The sequence below is a fragment of the Mauremys reevesii genome, linkage group 8 (genome assembly GCF_016161935.1).
Source record: "Mauremys reevesii isolate NIE-2019 linkage group 8, ASM1616193v1, whole genome shotgun sequence".
NCBI lineage: Eukaryota > Metazoa > Chordata > Testudines > Geoemydidae > Mauremys > Mauremys reevesii.
Window position 1 is genome coordinate 94,798,438 of NC_052630.1, and position 26,983 is coordinate 94,825,420.

Genomic DNA, 26,983 nt, shown 5'->3' on the forward strand with positions numbered 1-26,983 from the left:
CACTAGCAAGTTGTTCTGCTTTAACTATACTGGTATAGAGAACATCTGCATTTGATTTGGGAGGTCTGATTCCCAGCACCTAAAAATAGCAGTGTGTCTGCAGCTACCTGATTACATACCCCAGGGATCAGGCAGGATTGTATTCTAGCTAGACCAAGTGTTTTGCTGTGGACACACTGCTATTTGTAGGCACTACCTCGAGCAGAACTAATGTGGTTACATCTTTGTGAGCTGGGAATCACACCTCCCAGATCAAATGTAGAGGTACCCATATATAAAGTGGTATGACCCACCTAGAGTGGATGCAGTTATACCAGTATAAAGATGACTTATCCCAGTATAACTGCATCCACACTAGGACTTTTACCAGGATAACTGTTTGGGTAAAAAAAAAAAAAAAAAATCACACTCCTAGCTGAAATAGTTGTACCACTAAAACTTTCAAGTGTCAACCAGGCCTAAGCTGCTTAACCTCTATGCACGTAGGTGCCATCCTGCTCTTCTCTTTGTGAGTGCTGCTGTTGGTACTGGATAACTAACTGCATCAGTTTTCCTCTCCTGACCAGTTATCACATCACATTAGCAATTTTCTATTGCACTCATAATTTTTGTTCTGATTTTATTAGTATTAATTTTCATTAGTATGAGCCAAAAAAGGACAATCGCCTTTGCACCTTTCTTGCCATATTAGTGAAAATATAAATTTGATTCCGTGCTAGTATGGTGTGATTCCAATGCAGTAGGATAGACAATTACTACTACATTAACATTTTCACCTTCTATTAACAAGGGGATGCTGCACTTGCTGTCACAAGGGTAAGGTTTACCATTCCATTTCCGCATTCAAGACATCCTTGAAGTCACATGAATAATGGAAATCAGAAAAGGAAAAGACCTATTAGGTTATTGTATCCATCTCTCTGCCAATACAGGATTTCTTCCTACAGTATGTTTTCTAGTGATTGGATCCTTTGCTTGACAATATGTTTGTGCTAAACTTTCTGTATGAATGGACACATACTATCTGATCCAATTGTCACTAAAGTAAATGGCAAAACTCCAACTGATTTCAGTGGCGGTTGGATCAGGTCCATAGACTCTAAACTTGGCCAGATCCCGGTGTGTGGCTTCTTCTTTATGCTGGGTTTTAGTCTATAAATAAGTAGGAATAATACAGTGTTTTTTCCATACATGTACAGTAGCTGTAAGTGTCTGTGTGGTATATGGTGGATTTAAGAAACTATAAAATGACTATTAGTAATAATTACGCTTACATTTCGTACTGATAATTTATGACCTTGTGATGAAGTCCACTCACCACTAAGCATGTACTTGTGGTCAGGCAGAGTATCACAGCGCTCTCACAAGGCTAGTGTCCCCTGCCAGTGGTCAGCCTGGTGGTTTCTGTGCCCATCACTCATCCAGCGACACAGCTCTCTGGCTAGGGCAGTCTTTAGTCTACTCCTTCCAGGGTCACAGTGGCCTGATCTAAAAATCCCCCAAATGTCTTTAATGCTAAACAAATCCTTCATCCCTCTCTGAAGCTCTTCCTCAGTCAGTACTTGGGTTCAGCCTGACTCCGGAACCTGCTGGAAAACTTTCTTCCCTCCTCTGAGCTTCCTCTCCTGCTCCGACTCTCCTTCTGACTCAGGGTGTGTCTACACTGGAATTAAAAACCCGCAGCTGGCCCATGACAGCTGACTCAGGCTCACAGGGCTTGGGCTAAGGAGCCGTTCAGTTGCAGTGTGGATGCTTGGCCTGGAGCCTGGGCTCTTGGACTCTGCAAGGTGGGAGGGTCCCAGCGCTCTGGCTGGAGCCCGAGCCTGAACATCTATATCACAATTAAACAGCCCCTTAGCCCGAGCCTTGCAAACCGAGTCGGCTGACGCGGTCCAGCCGCAGGTATCTAATTGCAGTATAGACATCATCTCAGGGCCCTTCAGGAGCCTTCTTGCTCCCTCCAGCTCCTAGCTGGGCCCTGTCAGCACTTAAGCCTGGCTCCTTTTATAAAGGAATCACCTGGCTGCCTACAGGTGTGGCTTGTCCTGTAATCAGGTTTGGCTTAGCCCCAGGCTCTCCAGCCAAAGGGCAAGGCCCCTGCTGCAGACCTTTTTATAAGACTAGAACATTCTCTGATAAGGAATATCTGGGATCCTACTTTATGGTTACTGCACATGTTTAACAGCTATTATTTTTCTATTTACTGATCAAAATAAGAAAGCAAAGGAACAGGAAGTGATCCATAGGACCATCTAGTGTGGTTTCCTCTCAACAGTAGCCAATACCAGAAGCTTCTGAGGAGGGTGTTTAGAGAATTTCTGTAATATCCAATTATGAAATAATTTGCCTGTGGGGCAGAACTCCCATCAGTTATTAATGGGATTATGCTCTGAAGCTTGAGGATTCATACCTCTTATATAGAATAATAGAGTATCAGGGTTGGAAGGGACCTCAGGAGGTCATCTAGTCCAACCCCCTGCTCAAAGCAGGACCAATCCCCAGATTTTTACCCCAGTTCCCTAAATGGCCCCCTTGAGGATTGAACTCATAACCCTGGGTTTAGCAGGCCAATGCTCAAACCACTGAGCTAGCCCTGTCCCCCACTTTTTTCTCTCCTAAGCTTTTGGACACTTAGGGTAAGAACCAGGGTCCATTTATGCCACTGAGTGTGCAGAGAGACCACAAAGGTGCCCTAGGCGGGTGGCTAGGGATTTCCCTGGTGTATGAGAATCTCTGGAAGCTGTAAACCTGGTGTAGCTGGTTCCATGCACCCAACACTCCTCTGATAAGAGACATGCTAGAGGTGGGATACAATGCTCAGCCAGCATAATTGTCCCTAGGAACCCATAACTGGTGGGATAAGCAACCTTAAGACTGCTCTAACTTGTGCTTAGAGCCCACTGAGACACAGCAGCCCCAGGGATCAGCATAGGGAGGGGGAATGTAAAGGTGGCATACAGCTACATTGCTGTGAGAGCAGATCTCAGTTGGAGCTTTGCGTCCAGGTGTACGGGCTTGGTCCTGTTGGTGACAGAACTTTGCAAAATGAGTCCCCTAGGTTAACTGCATAGAGGTTATTTTTAAAAAGTGGTTCTTTATCCATTTAAATTTGCTGCCATTCATTTTATGTCTCCTTGTTCTTGGATTATGACAGAAGGTAACTAAGAACACCCAATTTAGCCAGTCTTTATTTCAGTTACTTCTGCGATGCCCCCTTTTACTCTTCTCTCCAAACCCAACAATTCCAATCTTTCTTCATACAAAAGCCCTTCCTCACCCCTAATCTCCTCTGTCTATGGACTTCTAATTCTACTACACTTCCTTCAGCAGTAGTAAGCACGGTATTCGAGGTGTGGGGCTACTGTTGCTTTATATAACTGCATCATATTTTCAGTATTATTTTCTGTCCCATTCTTTTTGAAGTGTAACATTTTTGTTTACTTTTTAGTCATCACTGCACCATGAGCAGGAGATTTTTACTTAGTTGTCCAGGACACTGAGCTCCTTTTCCTGAGAGGTTATGGTTAAATTGCAACCCAGAAATATTCAGGAGTGCTTTAAATTATTGCTTTCAGTCAGCCTTACTTCGCATCTTTCACCGTCAAGATTTGCATGTCATTATGCTGCTGTCCCTATACCTAGCTTCATTAGGTCCATGTGAAGCGCCTCACACCCTTACTGTACTCGATATTGCATCATCTGCAAATGGTGGCCACCTCACTCTTCACTCCCTGTTTTAAACCATGATGTGCAAGTTTCTGTGGCTTCCCATTTCCAAAGAGTTCCGGGAAGTGCTTGAAGAAGTATTGCTTTCTGAAGAAGAGATCGGAGAGGAGATGAAAGCTTGTATCCCTGATACTTTGCATGCTAGTAAACACATGCACACTCACAGGCAGAGCTTAATTCTACGGATGTTTCCCATTCCTAGATCACATGCCACTGTACACTTGCTACCTCAGGACAGTGTGTAATGGCCTAGAAAGCTGCAGCTCTGTGATAACTTAATGAATTCTGGGATGAATAAGAATTTTTTAAACCAGAAAAATGGTAGCCTTGTGGGGACAATGCTGGGCTCTCCAACCTGCCCAGGAAAAGTATCCTATGAATAATAAAGAAGGTATGCAAGAGCAGCAGCAGATTTTTGAGGTTTAAGACTTCATTTGAAAGAGATTTGAATAACTTATTTGTCAATAACTCTTGTATTTGTGCAGGGACTCTCTCGGTTAACAATATGTTTTGTAAATGTTGAATGTAGTGAAAGTCAGCTAACCCTGAGCAGTGCTAAAGCCCCTGAGGTCAGGGACAGTAAATATCTTCTTTTGTTATCTATCCACTTATTTAGGATCCTGCTCACTTTCCAGATTTGTCAGTCTGTTTGGCATATTATCTTGACTGCCAGTAAGCCGGAGTTCAAGAAAATGTCCACTGTCATTTTAAAATTTATTCCACAGAGTAGGCGGACTTGTTTCTAGTTTCATCATCTTCATATCGCACATACTGGGGGTAGTTGTGTGTATAGATGAGTTTCCTCTCAGCACATTCATTGCAGTGATAAATATTTTTTTAAACACATAAATAGAATCTGTACCCTGTAATGTATTAAAATATTATGAGCTATAACATTACTTGTTGGCCTTTTGGCTCAGATTAAATGTAGCATCAATTTAATGTGTGTTGTGCTCCTGGGATGGAGTCTGTGGTCTAAGATACCCTATTCTTTATCCTTTTCTTTTGGTTTGTTTCTTTTTTAAGAAAACCTTTCTGTTTTTGTCACTAATGTACTCAAAAAGGAAATATAATCATTTAAATTATATAAATGTTTATCCTTCTTAACACGCTAATGCATTAACATTTATGCACAATTATAATAAATTTTATCCATAACTATAATATTTCTATTCATGTCACTCACTAATATTACCTTATTTAACTTGCAAAGAATCAAAAGAGCCTCAGACTTCTAGACAGTTACAACAGAGATACCAATTTAGAAGGTCTGGTCAAAAGTAGACAGTGCATATAGTCCAAATGGAAATGGTTATTCCATCCTCTCCTCATGGTGTTACCTCATTGTTATATCCATGTATTAGATCTTCCAGAAGTTTCTTCTCTTCTATTATATTCCTTCTATAAATCATGTCGGTCATAACCCAGCTGCTGTGTGTCCTTTCCTATGGAAATACATTAGAGCACAAATTATATTTTCCATCTCCAGCTAACATCCTCAGTTTGCACTGTGGAACTGTCAGTGGGTGGGACTCAATGCCAGTCTATGACTCTAAGCATCCACTTTCTTAGGCCACTTCTAATGGGAATTCACTGCATGACTGCTCTGTTTTACTGAGCACTGAGGTTGGATACTATTGACTCATGCATATTTATCAGTATGCCAAACACAGTTCAATTTGCTCTATCACCTGTTTCATGCCCTCACTAATTCTACTTCAACTTACATTTTCATTGCACTGCTTTCATATTTTGCAGTCTCTGGGAGGACTGACCATAAGCGTGAATCAGAGGGTTCACACTGGAGTTTCTTTTCTCCAGAGTTTTAATTATAGCCTCTCTCTTTCAGATATAAAAGGAGAAGGCATATACCCAAATATAGGTGTGGCTGGGTCATTACACAAATTGAATCTATTTCTCCATGTTAAGTATCCTCACACCTTCTTGTCAACTGTCTGGAATGGGCCATCTTGATTATCACTACAAAAGGTTTTCTTTCTCCTGCTGATAATAGCTCATCTTAATTAATTAGCCTCTTACAGTTGGTATGGCAACTTCCACCTTTTCATGTTCTCTGTATGTATATATATATATATATATATATTCTTACTATATGTTCCATTCTATGCATCTGATGAAGTGGGCTGTAGCCCATGAAAGCTTTTGCTCAAATAAATTTGTTAGTCTCTAAGGTGCCACAAGTACTCCTGTTCTTTTTGCGGATACAGACTAACACGGCTGCTACTCTGAAACCATTCACAGGGTGGGAACTTGAGGAGCACTAAGGGCTTGGCTACACTTACAAATTTGCAGCGCTGCAGCAGGGTGTGAAAACACACCCTCTCCAGCGCTGCAAATTGCGGCGCTGCAAAGCGCCAGTGTGGTCAAAGCCCCAGCGCTGGGAGCGTGGCTCCCAGCGCTGTCCGTTATTCCCCACAGGGAGGTGGAGTACGGACAGCGCTGGGAGAGTTTTCTCCCAGCGCTGGCGCTTTGACTACACTTAGCGCTTCAAAGCGCTGCCGCAGCGCTACCGCAGCAGCGCTTTGAAGTGCTAAGTGTAGCCACAGCCTCTCAGTGTGAGTCTACTGTCATTGAAGCTGTTGGTAAAACTCCCATTGACATCAATAGGGGCAGAATAAAGCCAATGCTTAGCCCCTTTGAAAATCCCTGTAATGCTGAGGAGTGTGATGCCACGTCTAAACATGCAGATAGGAGGCTGGAATTTTCAGCTCAGTATACGTAACTGAGGCCAGATTTTCCAAAGGACTCAGCACATTGGGTATTTATTAGAGTTGGTCAAAACATTTTCATCTAGTTTTCCACAGGAAAATGCCCTTTCCATGAAACCAATTTTTTGTGTGTGTGTGAAATTATTTTGATTTCAATGAAATGTTAAAAAGATATTAGGGGAAGGGGAAATGTCAACATTTTTGAAATGGGAGGTTTAGATTTCTTGTTTCAAAATTACTTTTTGTTTCAAAGTTATTTTTTAATATAAAGTAAAAGGGTTGAAATCAAAATGAAACATTTCAGATTTATTGATAGGAAACATTTTGACCCCAAATATTTTGTTTCCAAATCTCGTTTAGTTTTTGGCTTTTTTTTTTTCATTTTGATTTGAATTTTTTTATCTCAAAATTGTTTTCAGGATGAAAAATCTGTTTTCTAACTAGCTTTAATATTTATGGGCCTTTGTATTTATCTGAGCACACATATGAAGGATTGGGTATTCTAGTAAGATAACACCAGCTATTGGATTCATAATCAATTTACTTTGGAATTATTCCTATTTTTTAAAAAGGCAAAAAGATGTTTCTAGTTATAGTCTCCCATATTAGAATTACAAGTTTTCCTCACTCAGGCTGAGAGCAGAGGCAGCATGAGACTTCGCTCCTCTCTGTAGTTTTCTGACTGTGAATGTTAAGCTCTTACTTTCTCCGACACTTTCACACTTGAAGCTAATTAACAACAAGGGCTACAAGTTACACTTCTTTCTAACCAGTTTTCAAGGCCATTACGGAAAAGAAGCTTTACCATAAGTTTGATTTAGCAGAAATAGGTCTTTCACATCTTATTTGCTTACCTTAGCAGACACACATAATCAGAAAATACACAATGGACTGGAAAAATAATGAATTGGAAAATGCTCTCCCATTGTGTGGAGTGAATGGTATGAGAGTGAATCTCAAAAGGCTTCCCTTTTCAAAATGAAGGGTTGAACACAGTGCAAACACCAATCTTTGTCATTTAGAAGACAGTTATATGTCAACACATTGACCTGAGTGACAATATTAGCTAACTTGCAGCTAGAACTGGTTAGAGAAAATTCAACAGAACCATATTCCATTGAAGTACATGCTTCCATTGAAATCGAAACACTAATTTCAAAATCCAAAATTAGATCAACTATGCTGGTATCTGGGTTCAGAAGAAAATCAGGGGAAAAAAGTTCCAACAATTGTGAAAGAGGACGATTTAACATTTTTGGAATGAAATGTTATAATTTTTTGTTTTGAAATGACTTTTTGTTTAAATGTTTTCATTTTATATAATAATACGAAATAAAGTGAAAATTGAAACAAAATATTTTTCTGGAATTTTCCTTCATGGAGAATTTCAAAATTTTTGGTTTTTGTTCTAGTCAGAATTTCAAAATCCTTCTCAAAACAGAACTTCTGTTCTCCTCACAACTGTACTTGCAACCCAAGAAGAAATGTCAGCTGTAAATAAATCAACTGTCTCTTCAGTCAGGTGAGGAACAAGCTACAGTAGAATTACTGTATAACAGACTGGAGAATCTTTTGGGGCATAACTTATTTTACCAGAAGAGAGAGAGAGTAAGGGCTTGTCTACGCTGGCGATTAACAGCGCTACAACTTTCTCGCCCAGGGGAGTGAAAAAACACCCCCCTGAGTGCAGCAAGCAGCAGTGCTGTAAAGCGCCAGTGTAAACAGTGCCCCAGTACTGGGAGCCATACCCCTCATTGAGGTGGTGGGTTTTTTAGATCTGCACCACAACCACACAAGACAGTGCTTTAGCCAGTGTAGACTAGCCCTAATATGTGTAAAAGAAATTACATCTGCTCTGTTAAAGAGCTCTAAAAGGACTGAGTCGTATCAGAACCCTGGTACTCTGCAGGCCAGTGGGGACTGCATTATTCAGGCAGTGTGTTCAGTGTATAAAGAATCATAATATCTGAGAAATTACACATGGGAAAACACTTACTAGGTCATCTGCTGTTCTCCATCCCCTTGCCAGTCCCATATGTTATTTAAGGCTTTGTCCAGACCCATTCTAAGTGTCTCAAGCACTGCAGCGTTCACCCACTTCCTTTGAGACTATTCTGAAGTCTAATGGACCTCCAGATTGGGCATATTCCTGGCATTAAACCTACAATATGTGTTGTTGCGTTCCTCTCCTTCCTCCTAATCACCCTGAAGGGCAGCAACAGGGTGCTTTGCTAGCTGATTCACAAAACAGCACAAGAGATTTAGGTTTTTGGAAATAGTCCTAAGCACTCAACAGTTCTGGCCAAAAACAAGGCCCTGTGGAGGAAATGTGGGATGGATGTAATTCCCCCCGGAAGTATCCCTTTCCAAAGACTATAAAAACAGTATGTAAAGCTGTGAAATGTTTAGTTGTTTAAGGGTGTTTCAGTTCCCCCACTCCTGCACTAAACTCTAGCAATAATTCTTCAGTGGATGAGGAATACACCTTATTCCCTATGGACTTCAAAACCAGCCATTGCCTTCAACACACTCTGTGTCAGGGGCTTGGGATGCTGGATCTGTCGATCCTCCCCTGACTTCCCCCAGTGGACCCCTCCACCTTAGCCTACTGGGAGCTTACACAGAGTCCGTCTTCACTATGTGCAAGTGTAATCCACACACCTTCTGGGCAGGGCCAGCGCTTCCATTAGGCGACCCTAGGCGGTCGCCTAGGGCGCCAGGATTCAGGGGGCGGCATTTTGTGCGCTCCCCACGGGGCACGTGGGAGCTTCCGTTTCCGCTCCCGTTGCGCCACCAAAGAAGGACCTTCTGCCGACGTGCCGCGGAAAACAGCGGCAGGCAATTGAGTAGCTCAATGACTGCCACTGTCGCCTGTAGCATTTCGGTGGAGGGTCCTTCTTCGGCGGCGCGGCGGGAGCGGAACCAGAAGCTCCCGTGTGCCCCGTGGGGAGTGCACAAAATGCCGCCTCCCCAAATTCTTCCTAGGGTGCCAGAAACCCTGGCGCCGCTCCTGCTTCTGGGTATGGTGTTGTGTCCCATCTAGTGGCACCAAGACCACTTTGAGAAAGGGTAAAATGAGTCTGCTCTACAGCCTTAGTTAACAGCCAGTTGGCTTTTAGCTCATGTGGTAGAGGCTCATGCACTAAGCTCCAGAGGCCCCAGGTTTGATCCCACCCGCCGACGACCGGGGTCTGTTGGCGTTACACAGGGCATGCAGAAATTCCTCTCTACACAACCACTCTTCCTGGACCTCCTTCCTTCCCTTGCACAGTGGATCTTGGGGCCTTAACTGGTATGGCAGGTTTTGCACAAGTCCTTTGGGCTGGATGAAATTCCCTTAATAACCCTTAAATGGAGACAACACAGACAATTTCTTCCTAAATCTACACTTGATATTAGAAGAAGAAAGCAAAGTTTGCATTCATAATACATGTGAATCTGGTGGCTTCCTGCTGCTTTTTTTTATTTTGCGTTCACGCCTTCTTTGGCTGACCCAGTTATTCCCATGTTCCCATTAGCCTGCTATGTTGTTCAGTTTAACCAGCTGCAAGCACTAAATAATAGAAACATTTAATGTTTTGCCGCTTGAATGATCCCCAACAACAGTTTGGAAGAATCTTGTCACAGTGGATTGTGTTAGCAGAACACCGGGTGAAAGCCTTTCTTTTTGCTGCAGCCATTTTCAGGGCTAAGACTGTGCTGCAGTTTCAGAGAGCTAGAGTGACTGAGAGAACCTGTGCTATTTTCAGAACAGTGTCAGAACAAACAGGATGACTTTTTTTATGCATGTTTACATTTCATGCAAATTAGGATGTTCCTATAGCAGCACAAACCTGTTTGGCTGCAGTTTGAGAAGCTTTCAGAAGTTCTTTTCGTAGGCTGCTAAATTTGTATTTCAAGATTTTTCTGTGCCACACAATGTGTTCAGCCGCGTTCTGAAAGATCAGACCTTCGCCTTGCTCTATAGTAATCATGTGGTTGTGCAGCAGTCCCAACTAGTGAAAGCAGAGTAGCAAACTACCTACGCGTCCTCTGACAAACTTAGTGAAGAAACCCCATTTTTAGGTGATCCATCTCTTTCCCTTTTGCTCTCAGACAGTCAGGTTCGGCTCTAGGCATCAGCTAAGGAAGCAGGTCCCTGGGGTGGCAAATCTGAAGGGACGGCACTCCATCCATTCTTGGGGCGGCACTCCGACTTTTTTTTTCCTTCCCCTACTTCGGCGGCAGCTTTTTCTTGTTCTTCTTCTTCGGCGGCAGTTCGGTGGCAGCTTCTTCATCTTTCCTTCTTCGGCGGCACTTCAGCAGCAGCTTTTTAATGTCTTCTTATCTGGCGGCAGTTCGGCGGCAACTTTTTCATTTTTTCTTCTTCGGTGGCACTGCTGTGGCCGCTTTTTTATTTTTTTACTTTGCTTCGCCGCTTGGGGTGGCAAAAAAGTTAGAGCTGGTCCTGCAGACAGTGGGCTTGTGCTGAAACTCATTTCCTTTCATTCCTTTTATTTTTAAGGCAGAAGACCACCATGAGCAGGATTTCAAGATCCAAACATCAAAAACTGGATGAGAACTCGTAATATCAGGTTGTTTCTAAGAAGAGCCAGGCTCTCTGCACTGCATGAATAGGAAGGTGTATAGATGGAGGTTTGCAAAGAGAGCACTAGGTGTGATCTCACTATTCCCTGAGCATCATGGGTGTTTGGGGCCCTCTGACAGGCGATGACCCCTGGATTAGTGATTTGCTCCCACTCAGACATGTAAGACTGGCAGTGGAGTTCCACAGTCAGATAGAGCTGGTTGAAATTTTTGAAACATTTTGCCCAAAAATGGCCTGTTCTTTAACAACTGACACTCAGTCATGTGGCTCTCATGTTGCACCACGTGGCTCAGTCAGAAGGGAGACCACAGGACATCCTGGGAGATGTAATCTGGCAAAGAAGCCCAGCCCATAGGGGAATATGGGGCATGAATCACCACAGCTGATATAGATTAATACTGAACAGACACTAAATGAAATATTTCAATTCAGTTCAACAAATTGAAACGTCCCAATTTGGGTCCAACCAACTTCATATGAAATATGAATTTTGATTTTGTGAAAACTCTATTTTCTGTTGAAAAATTACTTTGATAGAAAAGTCCTGAGCAGCTGTACTGAAAACCCTGGGTAATATCTGGCCCCAAGCTGCATCAGATAAATTCCTAAAACACACTTAGTGTCAAGCAGAATCAGTATGAAAACTAGGCACTCTCCCTTCCTGCTCCTCTGTGGGTGGCCAATGTGAAGTGCAGCTTCTGTTCCTCTTACTACTCAAAATAGGATGAATTTGTGATATGCTACATGTGATACCCCTTGGCTGGCAAATGTTTCTGTTGCAACCTGTGATCGAATGCTGAGGCCTGACAGGTGGGTCAGCACTCTGATCACTTTAGTCTGAATTAGTTTCCCCAGTGATGGCTGATTGAGCAATTAGCTAATCAGAAGTGGGGGAGGTATGGAACTAATTAGTCCTCAGCTGGTTAACCTGATAAAATCCAGGAAGGAAGTGGTACGAGGGAGGGACGGATGGGCGAACGAATGAATGACAGACAACAGGAACAAGAACAAGGCTAGCTGAGTTCAGACTGAAAGAGCTCTCAAGATCTCTTTTCCTCCTAGGGCCATAGGAAAGAGGGACTGAAAGAAGCAGGGATTAAACTAGGGTGACCAGATGTCCTGATTTCATAGGGACAGTCCCGATATTTGGGGCTTTGTCTTGTATAGGCACCTATTACCCCCCACCTTCTGTCCCGATTTTTCACACTTGCTATCTGGTCACCCTAGATTACACATAGTGGTGTTGCACTGTACTGGTGTTAGTGGAGGAGTTTTGGAATAAAATATAGCCTGAATACTAAAAAGAAAGTGGGTCTCAGCAGTTTCGAGGGCATCAGAGGATCGGGACAGAGCATTGCCCTGCCACATAACCTCACTCTGTGGGCAGAAAGACATATGGAAATAGAATGGTTGCACCTCTCCAAACGCTTCAGACTTTCCAAAAAACAATCCTGCTCTACATCAAATTGGTCCATGCATTTTTAATGCCGTGCTGTTGACGGGGTTCTGGAGCCATAAGGAAATAACAAATTGCGGTACTATAAAGGAAAAGGCCATTTGGCCCAGCACATCTGTTCCCTGTTGATTTATTTCAACCACACTGTCCTATTTTGTCAGTCTGTCCCCGCCCCCTTAACACGAAATCTATTTGTCTCTTAATATCATTTTGCTATATGCATCAGTAGCCTTGCCTGTCATCCTATTCCATATGCTCATTCCTTTGAGCGAGAGAGATACATAAATGATGACGCTGAGTTGAAATACCAGCAAAACCCAGTTACTGGTATAATCCTTATGGTAGATAATGTCACTTCCTAGGTACCTGAATGTTGTGAGTTGTGATTGGTACCCAGACCTGTAATGTGCTATTTTGGGGAGTTAAGAATTCTATTGAAATGTGCGTGAAAAATGGGGGAACAAAGCCCCTCCAAGTGTATGGGCTGTCTGCTGTTTGCTCAGTAGAGTGCTGATTACCTAAGCCTTTCAAATACAGTTATTAGATAAATGACCTAGCATGAGTGTGAAAATCCCTCATTTAAAAATCACAACAGCCTGGGAGAAAGTTCTAACCACCGGAGCCGTATCAGACCCATTGACCAGGAAAATGAGAATATTGTGTTCAAATCAAACTCAAAAGGATTTTTGGGGGCCAGTGAATAGATCTTGCAGCCATGCTGGTAATGTTTGTTAGAGAGGCAAAGACTTGGGGAGCCATCTGAGTAATCTAATAGGAGACATAAGAATATAGAATTTGCATTACTGCATTGGGTCATCTGATCCAGCAGTGTCCTGTGTCTGACACTTTTGAGGAATGGTAAAAAAGAAATCCCCTGGAGCTCCTGCCCATTTAGGCAGAAACGCACATGGAAGAAAAATTCTTTCCCAACAACTGTAGATGATCGGCCCGTGCCTTGGAGCATGAGGTTTGTCCATATTGTTGTAGCCACAAATAGTAGAGTGAATCAATTTTATGATCACATTAGGTAAACCAATGCTCCTTTATATTTGGAAGAGGATGAGTGAGTTTGTAGGGGATTTGCTTTTAAAGAGAATAAGGTACCCTGGTTTTCTGTACCATCTGCAACTGGCAGATTCATTATAATTCATTCTAATATTGCAGAAAAGGAGATTGATAACTGTTAGGTAAGATGTGGCAGCATGAATGTACACATTTAGAGTAATCAGAGAGGCTTGTGCAGGAGTTTATCTATCGAATACATTTTGAGGTTTGGACTAATTGTGTTATTAGCTCATATTATAATTGCACATTACAGTTGCTGTTACATATTGCATAGGAGGGTGGGATATGTACCTGCATGTGAAAGCAAAAGTTCAGTTCTAATGGGGAATTAGAAAAAATCAGATAAAACCTGCTCTCTCTGCTGATTGGATTACAGTCAATTATGAGCTGTCAATCCAGCATGGGTTGCACATAGAAGGAGAGAGGCTATGTCTCCAGAGAGCTCTAAGGAACTGCAGGGAGCAAACAGCTCCAGACACAGCTTGATTTAATCCATTTTACGTTGACATTAGGAGATTTCCAGGCTCCAGCCAAGCCAAGGTGTGTCTTATTTTTCTTGTTTTTCTTTTCTTTCTATAATAGCCACTGGCCCATCAAACATATTGCCCTTACCTTTTAAAAACATCTATCAACAGTATTTTTCTTCATGACCTCCTGTGGCAAGGCAAAGGTATAAAAGACGCTTAAGTACCCACTGTGCATGTGCAGGTTGGGTATTTGTGCATTCACTTGGTCAGTTGGGTGCTCAAGTGGCCATGTTTGTGTGGAAATAACCACTGTGCATGCACGTATTGGTGTTACATGCACAGATTACGTATGTGCAACTATAGCTGTTAATAGTATGGCAGTGCCTAGTTGACACCACTGAGATTGGGCCCCTTTGCTCTATACTTTACCAACACATAGGAATAGACAGTTCCTGCCACCAAGATTTACAATCTAAGTAGACAAGACAAAGACAGGGAGAAGGAAACGGGGAGACAGAGTGGGGGGAAGTGACTTGGCCAACAAGACATACTGGGCAATGGCAGAGCCAGGTGCCTCAAGTCCCATTCTAGTGCAATATTCACTAGACCATGCTCTATTTCCATGTGCACAAAAATGAGCGCACACACACACGGACATGCTGCGTTGCTGAGATGAGACTTGGAGCCTTGTATTCCATACAGAGCAGTTCCTGTCTGCAGCAGCAATACATACAGTAATATCAGACCTTGTTACACTGCAAGCTTTTATGTTGGCTGTTTAACTTGGCCAACAATATGGTCATGACTCCACAAGATATTTCTGCTTTTTAATCTAATGGGAATAGCATGGATTGTTTTCACCTGCTTCAGGAGCAAATGTCAACACTGTGGGTTTGGAAAATAGTCTCTCAACATGAGGAACATGATGCTGACTTGACAATTGGCATTAGAACTTCAAACGCTGTCCTTGGAAGCAAGCATCTTGGCAGACTAGAGACTAGTTTAAGGATGTCAGCGGAGTAATGTAAAATTCTATTTAGAGACAGTGTATCTTTGTGCTGTTTCAGTTTACAACCATTTAATATCACACAGCAAAATAGCTGGTAAAGAAGCTCAGTGGAAATTTAAATCCTTCTGCATTAGGATGCATTTTCCCTAAAGCATACCTTCACAAAATTCAGTGTAGATTTCCTTTGTCTCACATTGCATGTTAGCCACTCTGACTTTAAATCATGGATAGAAAATGCTTTGACAGGTTCTTAAGAAAACGTATTATATCTGTCTGCAGCATTGACCCACAGCCAAAAGAGAGAGGTTTTTTGTTTTTGCAGAATTTGGTATCCAATGACTTGAAGGGATAATGTTCTTTAAAATATTTCTTTTAATAAGATAAAGTGGAGAAAATTGAAAGACATTCATGCTTTGATGTCCTAAAGTATGAAATCTCAGTAGCTTACTAGTGACAAAACTCACTCTCGCTCTCTCTCTCAACTGTAGCAAGAGGCATGGTTTAGAAAATTTTAAGATTACATAAAATAGGGTCAGCCTTGGAGTGTAGTAGCAGTGCAGTACTTTTAGCGTGCTGGGGATCTGAGGGCTGGTCCACCCTGAAAACTTACATTGGCATAGCATGTGTCTCAGGGGTGTGAAAATCCACACCCCGGAGAAATGTAGCTATATGCCAAGCTAACCCCAGTGCTAGGTTGACAGAAGAATTCTTCTATCAGTGTAGCTACTACCTCTTGGGGAGGAGGATTAATGACAGTGTCAGGAGAATCCCTCCAGTCACTGGAGTGAGCATCTACACCGAAGTGCTGAAGCGGTTTAAGTATAGGTTCTGAAACTCATCTCTCCCTCCCTCAAGCTGACACGGCCTGGGTGTGCTGTAGGGCAAACACTCAGTCCCTGAGAGGAGAAAAAGCTGGGTGTGGACAGATGGATTACAGCTATAAGAATGGTTGAGTGGTTTGGGAACTAGTCTAGGATTAGGAGACCTGGATTCCCTACTTCCGCCACAGACTTCCTGTGTGACCTTGGGCATTTACCCTCTTTGTGCACAAGTTACCGTATATACTCGTTCATAAGCCAAATTTTTTTAGTAAAAAAGGGAAGCACCAGAGACAGGGGTCAGCTTATGAATGGGTACAGAGAGGGAGAGATGGGACACATCCCTTCTCCCCAACAGAGGGAGGAAGGAGAGGCAGCACAGCCAGAAGGGAAAAGGCGCGGCCAGAGTCTCTCCGCTTCTGGCCATGCTGCTCTCCCCCCAACCCCCAGAGCAGGCCCGCCGGAGCACGATGCGGACATGCCGCCCGGCCCAGCCCGCTGGAACATGCTGCAGCCATGCCGCCCGGTCTGGCCCACCAGAGCAGGCTGCGGCCGCCCAGCCCGGCCTGCCGGAGCAGCTCCAGCCAGGCCAGAGACATCCTCCCCTGGCCCTCCCCAGATAAGGTGGGAGGGGATGGGATGGGGAGAGTGTGGGGGTCCTGGGCTAGGGGTAGGGTCATGGGGGGGTGGTCACAGGGGTTACTCCCCTGACTCCCAGCTTCCCCCCCCCCAAAAAAAAATTTCCCCACCAGTTGCTGTCCCGGCCCATCAGGGTAAGCAGCTGGCGCGCCGGGACACTTTGTTTACTTAGGTTTACCTCCGTGCCTGCGGATGCTCGAGGTAAACAAACCATCTCGGCCCACCATTGGTTATCCTGATGGCCTGGGAGCCAAAATTTGCTGACCCCTGAATTATAGGGTTGACTTATGAATGGATCATAAAAATTTTCCATTTTTTACTTATCCATCTGGGGGTGAGGGGTTGGCCTGTAAACGAACTGGCTTATGATTGAGTATATACCATACCTATCTTTAAAAGGGGCACTCCTCTACCTTACAGAGGATGTTAAGCACTCGGGTCAGATTTTTGAAAGTAATTAGGTGCCTTAAGACGCAGCACGGCACCTGGTTGGATTTTTCGAAAGCGCCTAGGCGCCCAACTTTCTGGCTTCACTGAGTGTTTTGTAAATTGCTCAGATGATCGTGAACATGGAATGGATAAATCAAAGGACCGTAAGGGATTTCCACTTTTTGGCACATTTTTTTAGAGAGATTTAAAGATCGTATTTCTGCAGTGGGAAAAGTGGCATTTGTTAACCTCTTACTGAGGTTTATTAGAATTCTTTATACTAAAGTCCATGGAAAAAATTCCCTGCAGGTACCCAGCCTTTGGATCTGAATGATTCAGAAGCTTGCCATTAGAATGCATGAGGTTCCGTTACCCTGAGATACAAGATCTTGGGCCTGACCTTTGAATAACCCCTGATATTTTAGTGTGAAGCTTATTACATGCAGTTTGCTCTAGTACGTATTGAAATACAAATTAATCACATCTTCAATGCTGGTGTACCTGGGCAGGTTCACAGTTTACAGTTGGCATCATCAGATAGTCCGGTAAATTCCCAAACTCCATAACTGTGTTAGAACTTGAGCGATGAAGATGTTGGAGGCTGTTCTTTACATCGGTATGCTATTTAACAATAAGGATGTGAGAACTAGCCAAAACATTTCCCATGCTCTCCTGAAACAGATATTGTCCCTGGTTCTTGCAAGGGGATTACAGGGGATGTGGATGTCACCTTTCAATCTATTTCCATTGTACCCACCCACAAGGGCCAAGGACAGGCTGGCCTTAATCAAGATGCCCCCCCCCCCCCGTACTTAACAATGAGCTGGATGAACTGCAGAGTAAATAATTTTTGTTCAGCATTAGCTACCGGAATAGAGCTGAGAGAACTTCATCCATTGCAGTTGGGGATCTGGGACCAGATTATGGCCGGGGAGCATCCATTGGGGACCCCGGTTTTGTGCACTATTCAGTGCAGTAGAACTGTTCCTGACTGATTTGAAAGCAAGCTCTCTCTCTCTTTCTTTTTTTTTGTTTTTAAAGACTCCTACTTAGCTAAGCTGCTGATTGGAGGAATAGTCAATTGATTATAGTGTTGCTATCTCTTATGGAAGGTGTAGATGCTAATTGGTATCAGTAATTGCTGGAGGATAGGCTGATGCCCATCAAGACTTCAAGGGGTATATCTTGCACTCACGAAGCAATAAATCTATATTGGATAACCTGTCTCTGTCTCAGTATTTGTGAAGTCCAAAACTACCTGCAAATTTGTGTCAAGTTAATGGGCTCGGTTAATGCATCATCATAAGGACGGGTGACCCTGCTCAGCTAGGCCTCATTATAAATATTCGAAAATGTACAGAAGCTAGGACTGTATCCTTTGAGCAGGGAGGGGAGAAGACCAAGAGAGGACCTCATTGAAGTGTACACTGAAAGGAATAGAGAGGATAGATGCTACAAGCCTATTTGAACTAGTGCCAAGCATTAGCCACGCAGCTGAAGTTTAAAAAGGTCACCAAAGGAATTTAGGCATTATTTCTTTACAATCAGCATTGTAGTTACTTGTTGAAAGCTATTGAGATTGCAATAGGCCACACAGTTTTTAAATGAAAATCCTACAGTAATGTAATCTGGCTGTAGCTTCCCTCTCCCCAAAGTACGTGCTAGAGGTTAGCTGTTGTGATGTAGATAGCCATCCTTTCATTTCAAGGTCTTTTCTTTATTGCTTCTCTTCACTGTACACCAGGAAAGGTCCAAAACTGAAGGCTTGTATCCAAATTAGAGCAGCTGTCAGAAAAGAGTAAATAAAAAGTTAGTGTGTACATACTGTTCAGGGAAACGACCAGTAAGAATCACATGCCTTAGATGACTACTGCTGTAGTTACCAGGGTTCTCATCCCAGCATTTTAAAGTCTTCATACTCCCATTCAGTTCTTTTGTGTTTATATTTACATTTGATTCCACTATAGGATCAATTAACTTGTTTGCTAAGCACAGTGGGTTTTCCAACATGGTGTAAGTAATTATTAAACATACTATATTTTGCATCCCATTTATCAGCTAAAGAGGGGTGGAGTGGGGAGACAAAAGCTCAGTGAAATGATGAGATGGATCCCTGAAGCAAGTGATAGAGAAGCCACTTACAAGATAATGGGTTAATAGCTATGACAGAATATGCCATATCGGTATCAAGTTCAGTGCCTTTGTAGATACAGCTGGGGAAATTGTACAAGATGTGGTTTGCTCAACCACGAAAAAAGAGGGAAATGAAAACTAGAGATAAACGCTGCATGAATTCAGCCTCGAAAGGAGTAGGTTTACAGAATGCACCAACAGCACGTGTGTGATTTTTCAAGAAGCTATATTTTGGAGAATTAAGAAATGTTACTAGTAGGGGGCAATGAATGGAAGGACAGTCAACAGCCTGTATGACTTAAAGAGGGGCTGCTCGGACACCTGAGGTTAAAACAATTGTGTTTGAAATAGACAAGATCGTGACACAGTAATATACGGTCAGGTGAGACTCACAGAGGTAAGATAAGGGCAGCAAGGGGGAGTTAACGTTAGCAAAAAGGGGGGTGAGAAGCTTTTCTAAAAATACAGTGTATCAGGAGAAAAGTTCTAGAGCAGGGGTAGGCAACCTATGGCACGGGTGCCGAAGGCAGCACTCGAGCTGATTTTCAGTGGCACTCACACTGCCCGGGTCCTGGCCACCGGTCCAGGGGATTCTGCATTTTAATTTAATTTTAAATAAAGCTTCTTAAACATTTTAAAAACCTTATTTACTTTACATACAGCAATAGTTTAGTTATATATTATAGACTTTTATAGAAAGAGACCACCTAAAAACGTTAAAATGTATTACCGGCACGCGAAACCTTGAATCAGAGTGAATAAATGAAGACTCGGCACACCACTTCTGAAAGGTTGCCGACCCCTGTTCTAGAGGGAGAGTAGCTTTGTTAATAAATGGAGGAGGGAGGTGAATTTAATGATAACCCATAGACACTGAAATCCTTTAAAAAATATACATGTAGAAAAGGAGCAATAGGAGATCAGCCAGTCTGGATAATATGCATCACAGGGCATAAGAGGTTGAATTTTCAGCTTTGCAGTGGGCCGCCTGCATAGAGCCTTGTCTAGACTAGCATTTAAAGGTGTAATGTTAGATCGAGTTATCTAGCTTGATCTAATTCACACCTTCTGAAACTCCAGCCAAGACAAAGCAATTGTACTTTCACACATCTAAACTGATCAAGATAAAGCCAAGGGAAGAGCTAAACATGTTACTTTGTCTACATTAGTGTTAAGTGGTAGTTTCAATTGAGTTAAACTAGGTTAAATTAGCTAACTTGATTTAAAAATACAACTCCCCCCCCCCCCTCGTTTAGATCAATCCTAAATGATGCATAGACCTTATGCTGGCCATCTGCAGAGGAGTGAACTTCATTTTAAGGAATTATTTACCAAAACTGCTGTATCACAAAAGCCAAACAAAAATACCCTTCTCACCCCCCTCACCCCGCATACGAGAAACCATTAAAAAGTGTGTAATTATTGGAAGATGGCAGAGAAGCAAATATCTTATCAATTTTAAAAAAAAGGAAAGTAGAGTGTCCCGGCCGTTACCCATTTGAAAAGTAACTTCAATCATGAGTAAAATAAAGGAGATTAAATCACTGAATTTATAGAAGCTAATGGAACTAAGTTCAATAAGCAACATGGGTTTATTAAGAATAAATCCTGCTAAGAAAGAATATTTCTTTTAAAAACAATCACACACTTCTATTCTCTTCTGCTACAAATTATAACATATTTTGTGAAGTATTTGATATTGTTTCACAAAATCAACTTGACAAATCTCTTTAGCTAGGATAGCAATATGAGATCTGATTAAGAGACTATAAGCAAAAGCAGACTGATGTTTCGCAGAGTATTGCATTGAGAAGAGGTGTCTGGTGAGGTTTACAGGGAGAGGTGTTAGGGCCAGTCTTATTTAATCTCTTCATTAATGAGCTGGAAAAGGAAGTAATCTACAAGTTAATGACCACTTCAGACTGAGAAGACTTCCAAAAAAGAGATCAGAGATACTATTTAAAACTTTTTTAAGGTAAATATAGGGCTTGTCTGTACTTGAAACGCTACCGAGGTGCTGCTGTAGCATTTCAGTGTAGACACTACCTATGCCGACAGGAGCGATTCTCCTGTCGGCATAGATAATCTGCCTCCCTGAGAGGCGGTAGCTAGGTCAACAGAATTCTTCCATAAGCCTAGCACTGTCTACACCGGGGATTAGGTTGGTATAGTTACACCTCCCAGGGATGTGGATTTTTCATACCCGTCAAAGAGATAATTATACTGATATAAAATTCTAGTGTAGAACAGGCCTTGCAATAAAACATTAACATTATACATTGTACATTACTTGTTACCACTCAAAGAATCTGGCTAAAGATTCTGGCTTGCTGGTTGGGGAGCCTTTTCTGAATACACTAAAAAGAGTGACCAAATTTCTAAATACCCACCCTCTTTTTTGTGCTTCTTTTGTGCACATACTATGTGTAAAAAAATTTCCACTACAAGGACAAGCCATAATTTGCTCTACCACAATCCCACAGGGGAAGTCACATTTTTCCAATAAAGTGCAATACAAAGTCTTGCTACTAACAATAAAAAAAGAAAATAATTTGTCATTCTATTTAAAATGTAGATCCTTTGTCTCCAGGGCCTATCTCCAACTTCCTATGCTCATAATACTGTACCTTATGAGGGAGCATCTCTAAATTATAATCTTCACAAACATATCTCTACAGTAAGCAGATCAGGGACTCTTTAGAAAGCTGGCACTATATCATAAGATGAATCTCTTTAATAATTTCCTCCCCAAATTTTCTAATTCCTGTACCCAGCCACCACCTGTGCAACTATGCACCCTTGTCCCCGCAACCCATCCAACAGATCTCCTCCCTACTAGCAAAAATTTGAAATTATAAGAAACTAGGGCAAAAAAAATAAAAAATAAAATGAGATTCAGTTTGGAAGTATGCAAGCTGTGGGTATGTCTACAGCAGTACAGCTACAGTACTGTAGCTGCACGGCTGTAGTGTAGACACTACAGCGATGGAAGGGGTTCTTCCATCACTATAGTAAATGCACATTTCTGAGAGGTGGTAGGTAGGTCAATGGAAGAATTCTTCCATTAACATAGCAGTGTCTACATGGGTTTAGGTTGGTTTAATTATATTGCACTGGGTGTAACATTTTTCACAGCCCTTAGTGGTATAGTTAAGCCAGCCTAACTCTGTAGTGTAGACAAGCCCCTAAGTGTGATAGAAGGAAGGTAATCAGACATATGTTTGTAATGAGGTATGCCAATGAGAAAAGTAAATTCAACTTTGGGTTGCATGTGGGCAGCATCATGCCAGGGAAGAGGACAGTGTCAGCCACATCACAGGGAAATTTAGTAGCCAGACTGGAGAAAATATTATAATATATACTGTAAGGAATAAATCCTGCATTGGCAGGTGAATGGTCTTTTTCCTTCTCTAAATTCCCTGTTTCTCTGAAACAATGAAAATTGATAGTTTGAGCTGGATTTGCTATGCTGTAAAACTAAATAAAATGTAAAGCAGAAGATGAATAATCCAGATAATTGATTAACCACAAAGGAATGAAGAGGAGGAGGAGGAGGAAGAGCAAAGCTTGAGGCTTTGCACATGCAGGTTTCCAGCTCTCCTGACTGAATTTTTCACAGAAAGCTTATTCATATGTGATCTGCACTGTCTTTTGTCGTCTCTGAACTGACAAGCATTGTAACAGAACATCTGAAGGATTTTGGAATATGGAGAATGAAATGGAGTGATCAAAAGCAGCATGACAATATATATTTTTTCCATTGGATTGCAATGCAACCCCCTTTTTTATGGATTGGAAGGATTTTAGTGAAACAGGTTCCTTATTAAGTAAGGCTTATGATAGCGAAGGTTTGACAAAGGTGGTTTTTTTGGGGGGGTGGGGGGGGAAAGAAGGATAAGGATAACATGAAATAATAGGTCAGAGTGATTGTTGGTGCAGATTGAACTTCAAAGAACTCGAAGCAATTATTTTTAGTTACAGATGGTTGGAGAGAGAGAGAGAACAGAATCAAGATCCTCTTGTTCTCTACTGAGGGGCCTCATGCTAATGAACACACTGGTTTCCTAGAGCCAAGAAACAATAATTAACACTCCATATACTTTGTACTGCCACAGCCCCTTTCATCAGAGGGCTGCAAAATGTTTAACCAAGTATCGGGGCAATAGGAATGGTCTGTAGAGTAGCACAAAGAGCTGGTGCTTCAGGTATATTTTCTGACAAGAATATGAACAAAGCAAGAAATAACGTTTCACCTAAACTGAGGAACCATGGTGGCAAATATTGACAAATTCCAACCCAGATTTTCCCTGGAAGGGGATAAAGTTATTCTTGGAGAATTTCTCTAATTTAGAGCTGATCATATTGGTCATTTAAAATAAATCATCTGATGAATTGAGCCCCCCCCCCTTTTTTTTTCTATTGGTGAATTTTGTGAACTAATCTTGATTTTTATGACTAAATTAATTGTCTGCATGTATCTGGCAAATAGTTCATGCAAACAAATTTTGGCCGATAGGATGTTTGTGAACTGTCCACTTTGTATGTAACTGGGTGTTTTAAGTGCCAGAGTAGTGCTTTTTACTCCCTGATGAAAGGACAGGAACTTTTAGAACTTATCATTATTGTGAACAATTTAAATGTTGGTAGTGCCCAAATCCAGTGGAAGATGCAGTCCAGGCTCCAAAGAATGTAAATCTAAAAGAAGAGTAACAAATAGCATTTTAGGAGTGATGAGTATCATACAAGCACGACTCTTGTTTGAGCATCAGTACCCTTGCCTGAGCAGAAATGTGGGAATTCCTATAAAGGATACTCATTCCCCAAACTGTTATGTGAGCTAAAATGTGCCTGGCATAGCAGCACATTCTATTTGACCAGCTATTTGGAATTCAAATGAAGGTTTGCGAATACTATTTTAGCATGATTTGATCAGTCTGAGTTCAGCACATTTCCTATGTCAGCCTGGATTTCCCTCCCTTGAGCTGACCACCAATGGAGGTGGATTATATTCATTGCAGAACTGAGTTTACAAAGCAGGCTTAAACTTCATCTCCTCCGCTCTTTTCTACATCTGGTTCTCCATTGACATTTATGTGAGTTGTGCTACCTGCGAGGAAGTAGCACTGTTTCCCTGTGCAATGGTTTCTCAATTGAAGTTTAATAGTAAAAAGGTATGGGGTGATGCCCAGACACTATGGAATTTACCTACAGATTAGGCTATAATTATGTTTATTATTAACATTTTGAGGTGTGTAGGAGGGAGTTTGAAGGCAGAGGTTGTAGGCTATTGAACCTTTAGAGCAAAGTGTAATTTGTGTTGTAATCAACTGGTTGATGTGTAGGTGGAATCAGAACTTCTCAACTAAGTGTCATTGGCTGTTAGCAGAATAGGGCATATGAAGATTCTCCTTTAACTCATCTGAAAGATACTTGTACTGTTGGAGCAGTAGGTTCTGATTTTTATCCTTTAGATGGCTTACAGATTAGTTACAGTATGTTTGTATGTTACGTTATGTTATGCTGTTTGCTAGAAAATGTTACCTTCGCTATTGCCCCATCACATGCTTCTTATGCTGCAGTACCTTTGAGGTACTAATGTATACATTACGTAAGCATGAATCCAAATACAGTTTTTGATCTAATCCTGAAACAGACCATGCATGGAACTCCCATCAAAGCATACTTTTAAAGAATATCCTTTTTATCATTAAAAAGAACAGGAGTACTTGTGGCACCTTAAAGACTAACTAATTAAATTTGTTAGTCTTTAAGGTGCCACAAGTACCCCTGTTCTTTTTGCGGATACAGACTAACACGGCTGCTACTCTGAAACCTTTTTATCATTGTTTATTATTTGTTTATAGAATAATAGAAATGAGGACTTGAAGGGACCTCATGAGGTCATCTAGACCAACTCTCTGCACTGAGGCAGGTCCAAGTATACCTAGACCACCCTTCACAGGTATTTGTCTAACCTTTTTCTTAAAAACCTCCTATGTCGGGGATTCCACCACCTCTCTTAGAAGCCTGTTCCAGTGCTTAACTATCTTTATCGTTAGAAAGTTTTCCCTAATATCTAACCTAAATTCTCCTTGCTACAGATTAAGCAAATTACTTCTTGTCCTACCTCCATCCCCATCCTCCATGGCTATGGAGCGCCCCTTAGCAGTGGGCTGGAGGAGCTGAGCATAGGACAGGAGGATCTGCTGCTGTGTGCCTCTTCCAGCATGCTCTGTCTCTGCAGGTAGACATGTAAGGGTCTGTAGAGGCTACTTTAGCCATTGGACTGGAGTAGCTTCCACAAAGTGCTGCTTTTCAGTAGCTATGCTTCACGATGTGTGTATGTAGGGAAGATAAGGTTGCCATCTTTCTAATCGCACAAAGATGAACTTTCCTGCCCCGCTGCTGCCCCTTCTCCAAGGCCCCATCCCCACTTGCTCCATCCCCCCTCTCTCTGTTGCTTGCTCTCTGCCACCCTAACTCACTTTCACCGGGCTGGGGCAGGGGGTTGGGATGCCGGAGGGATGGTGAGGGCTCTGGCTGGGGATGTGGGCTCTGTGTTGGGGCTGGAGATGTGGGGTTTGAGGTACAGGAGGGGGTAAGGGGGGGTGTGGGCTCTGGGCAGGAGTTTGGATACAGGAGGGGACACTGGGCTGGGGCAGGGGGTTGGAGTGTGGGAGATGGTTCGGGGGGCTGAGTCCTGGTGACATTTACCGCAGCTCCCAGGAAGCAGCCGCCAAGTCCCTGCAGCCCCTAGACGCATGGGTGGCCAGGGAGGTTCCAAGCGCTGCCCTCGTGCCTGCAGGCGCCACCTCCACAGCTCCCATTGGTTGCAGTTTCTGGCCAATGGGAGCTGCAGAGCCGGCCCTAGGGGTGGGGGCAGCGCATAGAGCCTCCCTGGCCGCCCATGAATCTAGGGGCTGCAGGGACCTGATGGTCACTTCTGGGGGGCTCAGAACTACAGCAGGCAGGGACCCTGCCTTAGCCCCGGGCCTCCATTGTACTGCCAACTGAACTTTTAATGGCCCGGTCAGCAGTGCCAACCGGAGTTGCCAGGGTCTCTTTTTGACCGGGTGTTCCAGTCAAAAACCAGACCCCTGGCAACTCTAGGGGGAGGGGAGGAACTGAATCCCTGCACATCTGCTCCGAGCCTGGCCCCTGACACTCAGCTGGGCTCCAGACTTCCCCAGAGTGCTTTCAGGATTGGGCCCTTAGTAATGTTGCAATATTTTCCGATAAAATACCATATATTATCATAGCAGACACACGTTTTCTTAGGATTTTAGACTGACTAGACAAATTCTGTTGCTCCACATTATTTCTACCATCACAATTCTCCCATTTTCATCCTTTTGTCATAATTCAGGAACAATCATTCTCAAAATGGAAAAAAAATCATAACATTTCTGAGGAGTAATTGGTTGTAGGATGATGATGATGCAAAGTCGTGTAAGAATATATGGCATTTGCTTTCTTTGCTTTATTTTTATGGTTACTATGGGAGAATGTATGAAACATTTGTGAAACGTACAGTTTTCTAGAGCATGATTATGAAACTGATAGACATGTGAGTACTGAGGTATATTTCTTCTGTTTCTTATTTGATTTCTTTGAAAGAAAATCTGCTACTATGTTAACTTCTCAGAGTCTGGTATCAGGTATACATCCACATCCACAAGCCGAGTCCTGCAATTTATATACACACAAACCTCCCATGGGGGAGGAGGTCTGACTGCAGCAACATCATCCCCTACAGATTGCATCATAATTTTGCTCATAGACAGATTGTACAGTGAGTCTAGGTGATTCATTGGAGATCTTTTGTCGCATGTGGAACATTGCAGTTCAGTTACTGGAGCAATCAATACTAACAGCAAAATACTTTGGACAAATACATGGTAAAACATTTAAATTTAACATTGGC

General features: G+C 42.5%; 1 protein-coding gene across 11 annotated transcripts in view; it reads left to right on the forward strand.

Moving 5' to 3' along the window:
* The window catches only part of DAB1 (DAB adaptor protein 1), a 684,943-nt gene that overhangs the window by 182,049 nt on the left and 475,911 nt on the right, over positions 1-26,983 (forward strand). The window lies entirely within an intron of this gene.